The following is an 11,971-nucleotide window of genomic DNA, read 5'->3' as shown; positions in this document are numbered from 1 at the left end:
TTGCTATTGTAAACAGTGCTGCAATGAACATTCCTGTGCACGTGTCCTTATAGTAGAACGATTTATAATCTTTTGGATATATACCCAGTAATGGGATTGCTGGGTCAAATGGAATTTCTATTTCTAGGTCCTTGAGGAATTGCCACACTGTCTTCCACAATGTCAACCTTGATATTATGTTGCTTGGACCAGAGATAGGAAGCTTGGGGAGAAAAGGGTTCATTTATTATTTGGATGGGGGACATGCTTTCCATTCTAACTAAGCACCACAGAACCACCTGACCATATTTGGCATCCCTTTGCCAGGAGTTTCCTTCAGACACAGGGAAGGGAAATGGTGTAGTGGTTAGGAAGCACCCTGGACTTGGCTCTTGCACGTGCTCTGTCAGGACTCATGTATGAGTGGCATTAACACACTTTGTTTCAACATGCACAATTGGCTACTCTAGATGCCCTGGCCTGCTGAATAGACAAATAAGGAAACAGTTCAAGCCAGCAAGTTAATAAAAGCGTCCGATAGTAAATTACATCTACTTCTCTAGATGAGATTTCTACAGATGAGTGTATCTGTTTGCATTAAAGGCACTTATGCATGCATTCATTTCATTATTCTCACAATGCTAAGAGAAATATTTCCACAATTTTCAATATATAAATCAAGTATCCAAGGTTTACATAGAAAAACATTATGTTGGCCAGGTGTGGTGGCTCATGCCTGTAATCCCAGCACTGTGGGAGGCCAAGGCGGGTGGACCACGAGGTCAAGAGATCGAGACCATCCTGGCCAAAATGGTGAAATCCCATTTCTAGAAAAACAAAACAAATCAACAACAAAAATGCATTATGTTAGCGTAATGTTTTTATATGTATACATTATGCAGGACTGAAAATTTTAAATGTCATAATTAAGAGTTCAGGATAGGTCCTCGTGTCTCTTCTATAATCCCTATCTTAAAAATTCTTGAGTAAAAATAATTATCTTCAGAAAATTTCTTATAGTCTTTCTTCAGCAAATAATTTATATCTTAATAATATGGCAGAGAATCACTCTGAGAAAGAAAACAATACCCTATAGATTATATTTTTAAAATTCCTAGAAGCTAAAAAAAATTAGGCAATGAAATCCAAGGGATCAATAAATCTTCCAGAATGTTGCTGGATTGTGCAGAGATTGCACTGGCTGTCTCTTTGTGAAGGGCACTTCTCATTTACAGTTTATCCATGCACTTTGCAAATGCAAAGCACAGTTCAGAATATCCTCATTTAAATGAAGGACACAATTAATAGCCCACCTGCCGGGCTAAGGAGAGAATAGTGTGATAGTGAAGCTGAGCTAATTCCTTGATGCTAGGTTAAAAGTCTTGGTCCTTAACCTCTTTTCAAATGAAGAGATCAGAAGTCTCTACAAATAAAAAGAACAAAAAAGCCTTGGTTATATTAGGAAAAGAAAAGATGAGGAATCTGAATGTTTGAGTCCAGACTCTACCATTTACTTCTTTTATAACTAAGCTTAAAACGAATCTCAATACCAGCTTTCCATCTGTAAAATTAGCATAATGTTGCTTTACTGAGACAAGTCATGGAGAAGCAGTAAAAAAAATAAAGCCTGTAAAAACAACTGTAATTATGATTGATACAGAAATGTCAAGCACCTGCTATGCTTGCGCCCTAGGAGAGTCCCATGAAGCAGGCTGGGAGAAAAGCCTTGGAGCCATTTGCTAAATTCTCCCTTCATTTGAGAATGAATGGGCTTGAGAAACTGTTATTAAAGAAATGTGTACAGCAGTGCTGGGGTTATTCCATAAGTTTCAATGTGGGGGGGGAAGGAAAGGATGAGGCATTCTTCAGCCCTTCCATCTTGCTCTGCATCTTGTTTGCTAATTTGTCTTTACTAGAAAATAGAGGTTGTCTGCCACTCAGTGTTCCAAAGAATGTAAAAGTATAACTGGGTGTCATCAGTGTCAGTCATATTGGTTGTAAGTGAGGAAATCTAACAGGGTAGAGAAGCAAAGAACTTGATTATGGAGAGTTATGGGTTAGGGGTGGCTGTTTTTCTGATGTTCAACCTTTAAAAGAGGCCCAGGAGAGAGACTACACCAGCAGAGGGCAGTGTGTGTAATTCTGGTTTTTAATGTTGAGTGGAAAATAAAAGAATATTGTTACAAAGCTCTTCAGAGCACTATCTGTCTCTGGGTGTTCTGAAACTTTTGTTCCTGATGCATAAATGCATTAATTTAGGACTTGGAAAGAAAGAGTGGTTTTCCCTAACATTTGTCAGAAATTCCCCTAAAATATTATTTCTTGCATATAGCAAGTGACATCTTCGATTGCTCAAGCTCCTCTCTCTTTTCCTTAGCTTTTATTTACAAATTGCACTTGTCTCCATTTCCCCTTTTCCATGAGCATCATGGCCACACACATCAACTCTGACTGCTACCAGTATTGGTTATTGTTTGTATTCTCTCTTGATTCTATTCCATCCTATAAATCATAGCCTACTATTCTTGAAGCACGTCTAAGAAATCTTTCATAGCTCCCCAGTACTTATCAAATTGGGCACATACTCCTCCACCCTCATTCACTGCCTTCTCTAGTTTAATCCCTTCACGCCTCAGTGTTAATTCCCCACTGCTCTCATGCATTTGCCAATTTTGCTGAAATACTTGCTGTGGCCAAACGTATCTTGTGTTCCTCCATTCAGTTCCTCCTTGATCTTCCCATTAGAATCTCTGCAAGTAATGTTTCTCATCCTTCCCCTACCAGGAGCAGATCAGGTGCCACATCTTTTTGAATACACAGTTTATAAATAGAGGAAGGAACTTGGACTGGACGAATATCTGCTTCCAGGGCAAAGTGAGGAAGGGAGGAAGAAACCTTGGCTGCAGAGAAGGAAACCAAGCAGCTCTGGCACATGAACGTCACAACAGTGTCTATTCTACTTATGAGAGCTTTGAACCTGATGCCCAAACTTCATCCCATTGTATATCCCACTAGTCACCTGTATCTATTCTACCGCCTTTCAGCTACAATAGGCTAATATATGGTTCTCTCTCTTCTTTTTTTTTTTTTTTTCTGTGTGACAGAGTCTCGCTCTGTCATCCAGACTGGAGCGCAGTGGTGTGACCTCAGCTCACTGCAAGCTCTGCCTTCTGAGTTCAAGTGATTCTCCTGCCTCAGCCTCCTGAGTAGCTGGGACTATAGGCATGCACTGCCATGCCAGGCTAATTTTTTTAAGTTACTTTATTTTTACTAGAGACGAGGGTTTTACCATGTTGGTCTGGCTGGTCTAGAACTCCTGACCTCAGGTGATCCACATGCCTTGGCCTCCCAAAGTGCTAGGATTACAGGCATGAGCCACCATGCCCAACTCTCTTCTTCTTCTTTTTTTAAAAAATATCACTATTTATTTATTTATTTACTTAGAGACAGACTCTTGCTCTGTCACCCAGGCTAGAGTGCAGTGTGCGATCATGGCTCAGTGTATCTTTAGTAGACAGGAGGTTTTACCATGTTGGCCAGGCTGGTGGCCAGGCTGGTCTCAAGCCCTTGACCTCAGGTGATCCACCTGCCTCGGCCTCCCAAAGTGCTGGGAATACAGGCATAAGCCACTGTGCCCAGACTCTCTCTTCCTTTTTTTTTTTTTTTTTTTTTTTTTTTTTTTTTAAATCTCACCATTTATTTATTTATTTATTGACAGACTCTTGCTCTGTTGCCCAGGCTAGAGTGCAGTGTACAATCATGGCTCACTGCAGTCTCAACCTCCCTGGGCTCAAGTGATCCTCCCATCTCAGCCTTTGAAGTAGCTGGGACTATAGACATGCACCACTGTATCTGACTAATTTCTTGTTTATTTTTGTAGAGACAAAGTCTCACTATGTTGCCTGGTTGGTCTTGAACTCCTGATCTCAAGTGTTGCACCCACCTCTGCTTCTCAAAGTGCTGGGATTACAGGCATGAGCCAATGTCCCAGCCTCTAACTTAACTTTAAAAATAGGTTTCTTGGCCAGGCGCGGTGGCTCAAGCCTGTAATCCCAGCACGTTGGGAGGCCGAGGTGGGTGGATCACGAGGTCAACAGATCGAGACCATCCTGGTCAACATGGTGAAACCCCGTCTCTACTAAAAATACAAAAAATTAGCTTGGCATGGTGGTGCGTGCCTGTAATCCCAGCTACTCAGGAGGTTGAGGCAGGAGAATTGCCTGAACCCAGGAGGCGGAGGTTGCGGTGAGCCGAGATCGCGCCATTGCACTCCAGCCTGGGTAACAAGAGCGAAACTCCGTCTAAAAAAAAAAAAAAAAAAATAGGTTTCTTTGGTGTACAGTTCTGTGAATTTTAACATACATATATATAGATGCATATAATCAAACCACAATCAGAATATAAAGAAGTTTCATCACCCCTCAAATGCTTTCATGCTCTCCCTGTAACATCACACCCACACTTTATCCATAACCTCTAGATAAATTTATTTTTTATTTTTATTTATTTATTTTTTTGAGACGGAGTTTCACTCATGTTACCCAGGCTGGAGTGCAATGGCGCGATCTCGGCTCACCGCAACCTCTGCCTCCTGGGTTCAGGCAATTCTCCTGCCTCAACCTCCTGAGTAGCTGGGATTACAGGCACGCGCCACCATGCCCAGCTAATTTTTTGTATTTTTAGTAGAGACGGGGTTTCACCATGTTGGCCAGGATGGTCTCGATCTCTTGACCTCGTGATCCACCCGCCTCGGCCTCCCAAAGTGCTGGGATTACAGGCTTGAGCCACCGCGCCCGGCCGATAAATTTATTTTCTGTAACTATAGTTTAAAAAAATTTAAATATTTTAAAAATTGTATTTTATTTTAAGTTCTGGGATACATGTGCAGGATGTGCGGGTTTGTTACACAGGTAAATGTGTGCCATGGTGATTTGCTGCACCTATCGACCAGTCACCTAGGTATTAAGCCCAGCAGATATTGACTATTTATCCTGATGCTTTCTCTCCCCTGCTGCCCCACCCACAGGCCCCAGTGTGTGTGTTCCCTTCCCTGTGTCCATATGTTCTTACGGTATTTTCTGTAACTATAGTTTTATCACTTTAAGAATATTTCATACAATTTGAGAATATCACATAAATTGAATCAGATAGATAGATAGAATAAATAGAATGTTACCTTTTGAGTATGGCTTTCTTTCTCTAAGAATAAGGCTTCTGACAAGATAAATATTTATTTATTTATTTATTTATTTAGTTTGAGACAAGTGTTGCTCTGTCCCCCAGGCTGGAGTGCGGTGGTGTCATGTCGGCTCATGGCATCTTCTATCTCCTAGGTTCAAGCAAAGCAATTCTTGTGCCTCAGTTTCCCAAGTAGCTGGGATTACAGGTGAGTGCTACTCTGCATGGCTAATTTTTGTATTTTTAGTAGAGTTGGGGTTTTGCCATGTTGGCCAGGCTGGTCTTGAAGTCTTGGCTTCAAGTGATCCAGCCGCCTCAGCCTTTCAAAATACTGAGATTACAGGCATGAGCCACTGCACCTGGCAACATTTTTTATTTTAACAAATTCCAACTTATCAAGTTTTTGCTTTCATGGATCATGTTTTTGGTGTCATGTCTAAGAATTCTTTGCCTAACTGCAGTTTATGAAGATTTTCTCCTATTTTTTTTCTAAAAGGTTTTATAGTTTTATATTTTACATTTTGAAGGTAAGATGTGAGATTTAGGTCAACATTTTCTTTTTTTATTGCATTTGAAGAACATGAACATTTTCTTTTTTATTGCAGTTTTATTAGTGATTAGCACTGAAAAGTAGAAATGACTCAAAAGTCCGCCAGCAGGTAACTAGCATTGCAGTATGTCCATTCAACTGAATACTACTCAGTAATAAAAAGAATAAACTATTGATACAAGCAGGAGAATAGATGAATCTCAAAATAATTGTACTGAGTGAAAGAACCAGACACAATGAATATATACAGTATGATTCCATCCTGTTAAATTCTTGGAACAACAAATGAATCCATAGTAACAGAACATAGAGTAGTGGTTGCCTGGGGCTAGGTAGAGCAGAAGTAAGGATCACTAAGCAGAACAAGGAAACTTTTGGGGGTGAGGGCTGGGTTCATTATCTTAATTGTGGCGATCAATTCTTGGGTATATAAATATGTCAATACTTATCAAATTGTATGCAGGTATGTGGGGCTTATTATATGGCAATTATATCTCAATAAAGCTGTTATAATGTTTTTGTTAGTTGTATATGAGCAGCATTTCCACAGCTCATCTTAAAGATATTTTAAAATGTATCCTCTCTTTTTACAGCAAAATGGTCACATTTTTGTCAGTTGATAATATTTTTTTTTTTTTTTAGAGTTGGAGTTTTGCTATGTTGGCCAGGCTGGTCTCAAACTTTTGGCCTCAAGTAATCCATCTGGCTTAGACTCCCAAAATGCTGAATTACAGATGTGAGCCATCATGCCCATCAGAAAATAAATTCTTGAAAGATTCCTGGTACTTTACCAACTTACACATTAAATCAATCTTCCCATTTTCTTTGTCCAATTAAGTTTTAAAGCAAAATAATATAAATATTTGTAGACCCAAATTGTAAACACATTTCAGTTTTGAACAACAATATAAAGTAAATACAATATGGAACTAAAATTAGAACACCAAGTTTGCACTGATATTTTTAAAACTTCTCGGGGGAAATGAGCTATTGAGCTTAGGGATACAATGCATTAAATTAGAAGGTTTTTCTCTTCACTAATGAAAATTTTTGTTTTTTAATTGTCTGTTGTTTTCTTTCAAATTTGGGTTTTAATGGTGACCAATTAATATTGCTCAAAGTTATAACTTAGATAAACAATTCAAATATCTTAGCAAATTGTAGTTCTGGTTTTTCTCATATCATAATACATGATTTAGTGGATGATGACTCAAAATTTAAAAAATTAAATAACATGGTTAAACAATTTTGTCTAAAATTCCCTTTAGGCTTTAGGTCAACATTCTCTTTATTTTTTCCTTCTGCATATTGATGTCAATTGTTCCATCACTATTTGCACTATTTGTTGAAAGAATATCCTCCCTCCATTGAATTGCTCTTGCACTTTTGCCAAAAATCTATGGGCCAAATCTATTTGGGTCAATTTCTGGGTTCTCTATTCTGTTCCACTGATCTTTGTCTATACTTCTGCTAATATCATGCTCTCTTGATTACTCTAAAGACTTAAAATATAAGAAAGTGATTTCTCCAAATTATTCTTTTTTTCAAAATTATTTTTAGCTATTCTAGTTACTTTGTCTTTCTATCTAAATTTTAGGATTAGCTTGTCTATAGCCACAAAAAAATCATGCTGGATTTTTATTGACATTGTATTAAATCTATAGATCAATTTGGGGATAATTGACATCTCCACTATGCTGAATCTTCAGGCCTTTATCATTGTATGTCTCTCCATTTATTTAGATTTTCTTTAATGTCTTTCATTAACATTCTGTAGTTTTCATCATACAGACTAGAAAATGTTCTGTTAGATGTATACCCATTTTTCTTTGGAACCTATTATGTATGGTAGTGCTTTTAAAATTAGTTTACAAACATATATTCCTAAAATATAGAAATACTGTGGATATTTGTGTCTTCACTTTGTATTTTGTGATTATGTTAAACTCACTTGTAAGTTATAGTAGTATTTTTGCAGGACGGTTTCATTTCCCTCCAGATTGGACTCTGAAGTCTTGACCTTTCTTCCAGCCTTTCCTTAAGTCAATTCCTTCTCTGAAGCCTTTCCGGTTCCCTTTAGCAGATGTGATTTTCTTCATCTGTTAAATATGCAAATCATTATGTCCCCACATTTCGCTTGTCTTTTTTGTCTATAATATGGTGAATTGAATACTTCATTCATTCCTCAGTACAATAAGGGATTATCAGTGTTAAATACTTTTAATCACAATTCTGTCTTTTCTCACCCTGGAATATTGGGCAAATTTTGTAATCTTTTTGGTCTTCAGTTTTCATTTGTAATGGGTGAAATAATAATTATTTTGTAGAGTTATTGTGAGAATAATGCATATTAGGAGCTCACTAAATATTAGGTTTTTTTCCCCCTTTAGAGTTACACACTCTTGAGAACTTACTGCTCCATACTTGCTTGAGTTCTCTGCAGTATCTTGGATAAAGTACAGATATATATTTAATTGTATTAGAAGAACAGGACAAGGAACATTGTATTTAGTAAGCTCTGGTCTTACAACTGATCATTGTATCTATAACAAATTTTAATATTATATGATTTGTGAGGATCATTAGGAAATTAGCCAACATGCAGCATTCACATAAGCAAAGCAAATAGAGAAAGTAAATTATATCAGATTCTCTAAGCAGTGATTAAACTAAATTGAGGTCGTGATTAGCTAGGTAAGGGATATGGTTAGAGGAAGGCAAGAAAATGGCACCCTTTAGTGAGCTGCTCAAGAATGGATGATGTTATGGTTTGAATGTGTGTCCCAGAAATCATGTGTCGGAAACTTAATCCTCTGCAACAGTATTAGGAGGTAGGGCTTAATGGAAGTTGTTTAGATCACAAGGGTTCTGCCCTCATGAACAGATCAATGCTATTATAAAAACGGCTTGTGGGAATGGATTCCCTCTCTTGTGCTCTCGTCCTTCTGCCTTCCACCATGTTGATGGTACAGCAACAAGGGCCTCACCAGACGCTAGCACTTTGATCTCAAATTTTCCAGCCTCCAGAAGTGTGAACCAATAAATTTCTGTTCATTATAAGTTACCTAATCTTAAAAATTCTGTTATAGCAGGACAGGATGGACTAAGACAGATGGGGGTATGAGGAGGACTAACAGTTTGAAAGAGATTATTTTGGGATTTCAGGTAGAAAGGCAAGCAGGGGAGCATTATGCACTTTGTATTTTTTTTTTTTTTTTTTGAGAAGGAGTGTCGCTCTTGTTACCCAGGCTGGAGTGCAATGGCACCATCTCAGCTCACCACAACCTCTGCCTCCTGGGTTCAAGCAATTCTCCTGCCTCAGCCTTCCGAGTAGCTGGGACTACAGGCGTGTGCCACCATGCCCAGCTAATTTTTGTATTTTTAGTAGAGACAGGGTTTCACCATGTTGACCAGGATGGTCTCGATCTCTTGACCTTGTGATCCACCTGCCTCGGCCTCCCAAAATGCTGGGATTACAGGCGTGAGCCACCGCACCCGGCCTATTTTTTTTTTTTTAAATTCAGTCTCCGTAGAGATTGTCAAAAATTGCCAGTGCAGACTATATTTTAAGTTGTCATGGTGGGCTATTGGGAAAAGTTTTCAATTAGCAATAATCGTGCCTCAGATAAACTTCACCGGCTGCGATACTGCCACTGCACAAAGCTATGCTCTTTGTATTAGAGGAGAAGAGTAGTATCTTCACCATCACTGGTGATGGTGAAGTTTCCTGGCAGAGTTAGAATTCTTGTTGCTTTCACAGTGCCACTAGGCTATCTGACAGGCTGAGTCTAGAAGCACCTGTTTGTGCTCTACATGACAAATAGAAATGACTTTAGCTTTTAGAAACTTGAAGTTAACTGGGATCTTAGTCAGTTTGGGATGCTGTAACAAAAATGCCATGGACTAGGTGGCTTAAACAACAAACTTTTATTTCTTAACATTTCCACAGGCTGGGAAGTCCAAGATCAAAAAGTTAGAACATCTAGTGTCTGGTGACAGCTTAGGTTGTAGACAGCTGCCTTCTCTCTATATCCTCACATGATTGAGAGCTTTTTTCTTTTAAGGGCACTAATTTCACTTATAAGGGCTTTACTCTCATGACCTAATTACTTCCCAAAGGCCCTACCTCCAAATAGGATCATATGGGGGATCAGGTTTCAACACATGGATTTTGAAGAAACACAAACATTCAGTTCATAGCATTAAGAAAGCACAATCATTTGCAGAAATTGCTGACATCTAAATATTAGCTGGGTCAGTCTGTGGACCAAGAAAAAAAAAGGAAAATATTTGTGGGATCATAGCATTAGAGACTATGATATATCTGTTAATGTGTATGTGTCATTTGGAGTATATAAATGAAGCTTGTTCTCATGTGGCAGTGTAAAAACAGGTTGTGTTCCTAAGGGAGTCCAGCAGGGTGCACTAAGAGGCCAGGGGAAGAGAACACACTGGGAAATTGTGCAACCTCACAGGAGCTGAACATCATATTAACTTTATTGTGACCTTCAATGCAGAATTACCTCGGCAAGGATTGGAGGGCATTGAGACAGAAAAAGATAAAAGGTAGCAGTCAAATATCACAAAGTATTTCTGGAATATTATTTAAAAATACCACTTAAACATTTAATCTTTGTATCTAGATTAAAAAGTATCCAGCAATAATTCACATGCTTTGCCACTAAAACAAGCTATAGAAATTTTACTTAATGATTTTATTCTTTATAATATATGCCTGGTACATACTAGGTAAGATGTTTTTCATAGCTCTTGGAAATAACTATGCCTTCTCCCCCTTCCCCGCCCACTGCTATGCCTTTATCAGGTATAAGATAGGGATAATAGGTGCTAAGGTTTGAATGTTCCCTCCAAAACTTGTTAAGCTTAATTGTCATTGTGACAGCATTAAGAGAGGCAACCGTTAATAGGTGATTAGGCCACAAGGTCTCTGTCTTCTGCATAAATTGTTTAATGTCATAATCACAGGGGTGTATTATTATCGTCAGAATGAGTTAGTTATTGTGAGAGCAGACTTGTTATATAAGTGAGGTTGCATCCCTCTTGCTGTCTTTCTCATGTTCTCTTGCTTTTCTGCCTTTTACCATGGGATGACACAGCAGGAAGGACCTTACCAGATGCAGGCACCTCAACTTAGGCTTCTCAGACTCCAGAACTGTAAGAAATAAATACTTGTTCTTTGTAAACTGCCCAGTTTTATGTACCATGCTATATCAGCCAAAAATGGACTAAGACACAAAATTGATACCATTAAGTGGGGCTATTGCTATTAAAAATGTTGTTGAAGTGACTTTGGGAGTAGGTAATGAAGAGATGCTAGAAGAATTTTGAGGAGCAGGCTAGCAAAGCCTAGATAGGCGTAGATTGCTGTAAAAGAGCTGTAAGAGTGATTCTGGTGAGAGTTGAGAAGAAATGTAGAGAAGTCTGGAACTTCTTAGAGATTACTTAATTGGTCATGATTAGAATGTTGGTAGAAACATGAATGGTAAAGGCCATTCTGATGAGGTTTCAATGGAAATGAGGAACAAAGTATTGGAAACTGGCATAAAAGTTATTGTTGTGACACAGTTGCAAGGAACTTAGAAGAATTGTGCCCATGTCCTAGGACTTTATGGAAGGCAGAATTTAAAAGCAATGAACTAGAATGTGTGGCAGAAGAAATTTCTAAGCAAAACATTGAAGAAGCTGCATGGCTACTTTTAACTGCATACAATATGATATGAGAGGAGAGAAATTTGAGACAGGCTTTATAATAAAAGAAAAACAGAGCAGAAAAATTTGGAAAATTTGCAGCTTAGCCATTGTATTAGGGTTCTCCAGAGGGACAGAATGAATAGGATAGACATATATGTAAAGGGGAATTTATTAAGGAGTATTGACTCACATGATCTTAAGGGGAGGTCCCTCAATAGGCTGTCTGCAAGCTGAGGAGCAAGGAGGCCAGTCTAAGTCCCAAGGCTGAAGAACTTGTAGTCTGATGTTTGAGGGCAGAGGCATCCAGCATGGGAGGAAGATGTAGTCTGGGAGGCTAAGCCAGTCTAGTCTTTTAACATTCTTTTGCCTGCATTTATTCCGGCTGTGCTGGCAGCTGATTTGATTGTGCCCACCCAGATTGAAGGTGGGTCTGCCTTTCCCAGTCCACTGACTCAAATGTTAATCCTTTTGGCAACACCCTCACAGACACACCCAGGAAGTCCAAATCTTTCAATCCAACCAGATTGACACTCAGTATTTTTTTTTTTTTTT

At 38.6% G+C, this 11,971-nt stretch overlaps 1 non-coding gene across 1 annotated transcript; it reads right to left on the bottom strand.

Annotated features, from left to right (window-relative positions):
- Positions 1 to 9,231: 9,231 nt before the first annotated feature.
- LOC119473076 lies at positions 9,232 to 9,372 on the bottom strand. The gene has a single exon (XR_005202239.1). It is a non-coding gene; the product is annotated as a U4 spliceosomal RNA (small nuclear RNA).
- Positions 9,373 to 11,971: the final 2,599 nt, after the last annotated feature.

Source organism: Cebus imitator, unplaced genomic scaffold (genome assembly GCF_001604975.1).
Source record: "Cebus imitator isolate Cc_AM_T3 unplaced genomic scaffold, Cebus_imitator-1.0 Scaffold130, whole genome shotgun sequence".
Classification (NCBI taxonomy): Eukaryota; Metazoa; Chordata; class Mammalia; order Primates; family Cebidae; genus Cebus; species Cebus imitator.
This window is presented reverse-complemented; position numbering and strand designations above follow the sequence as displayed.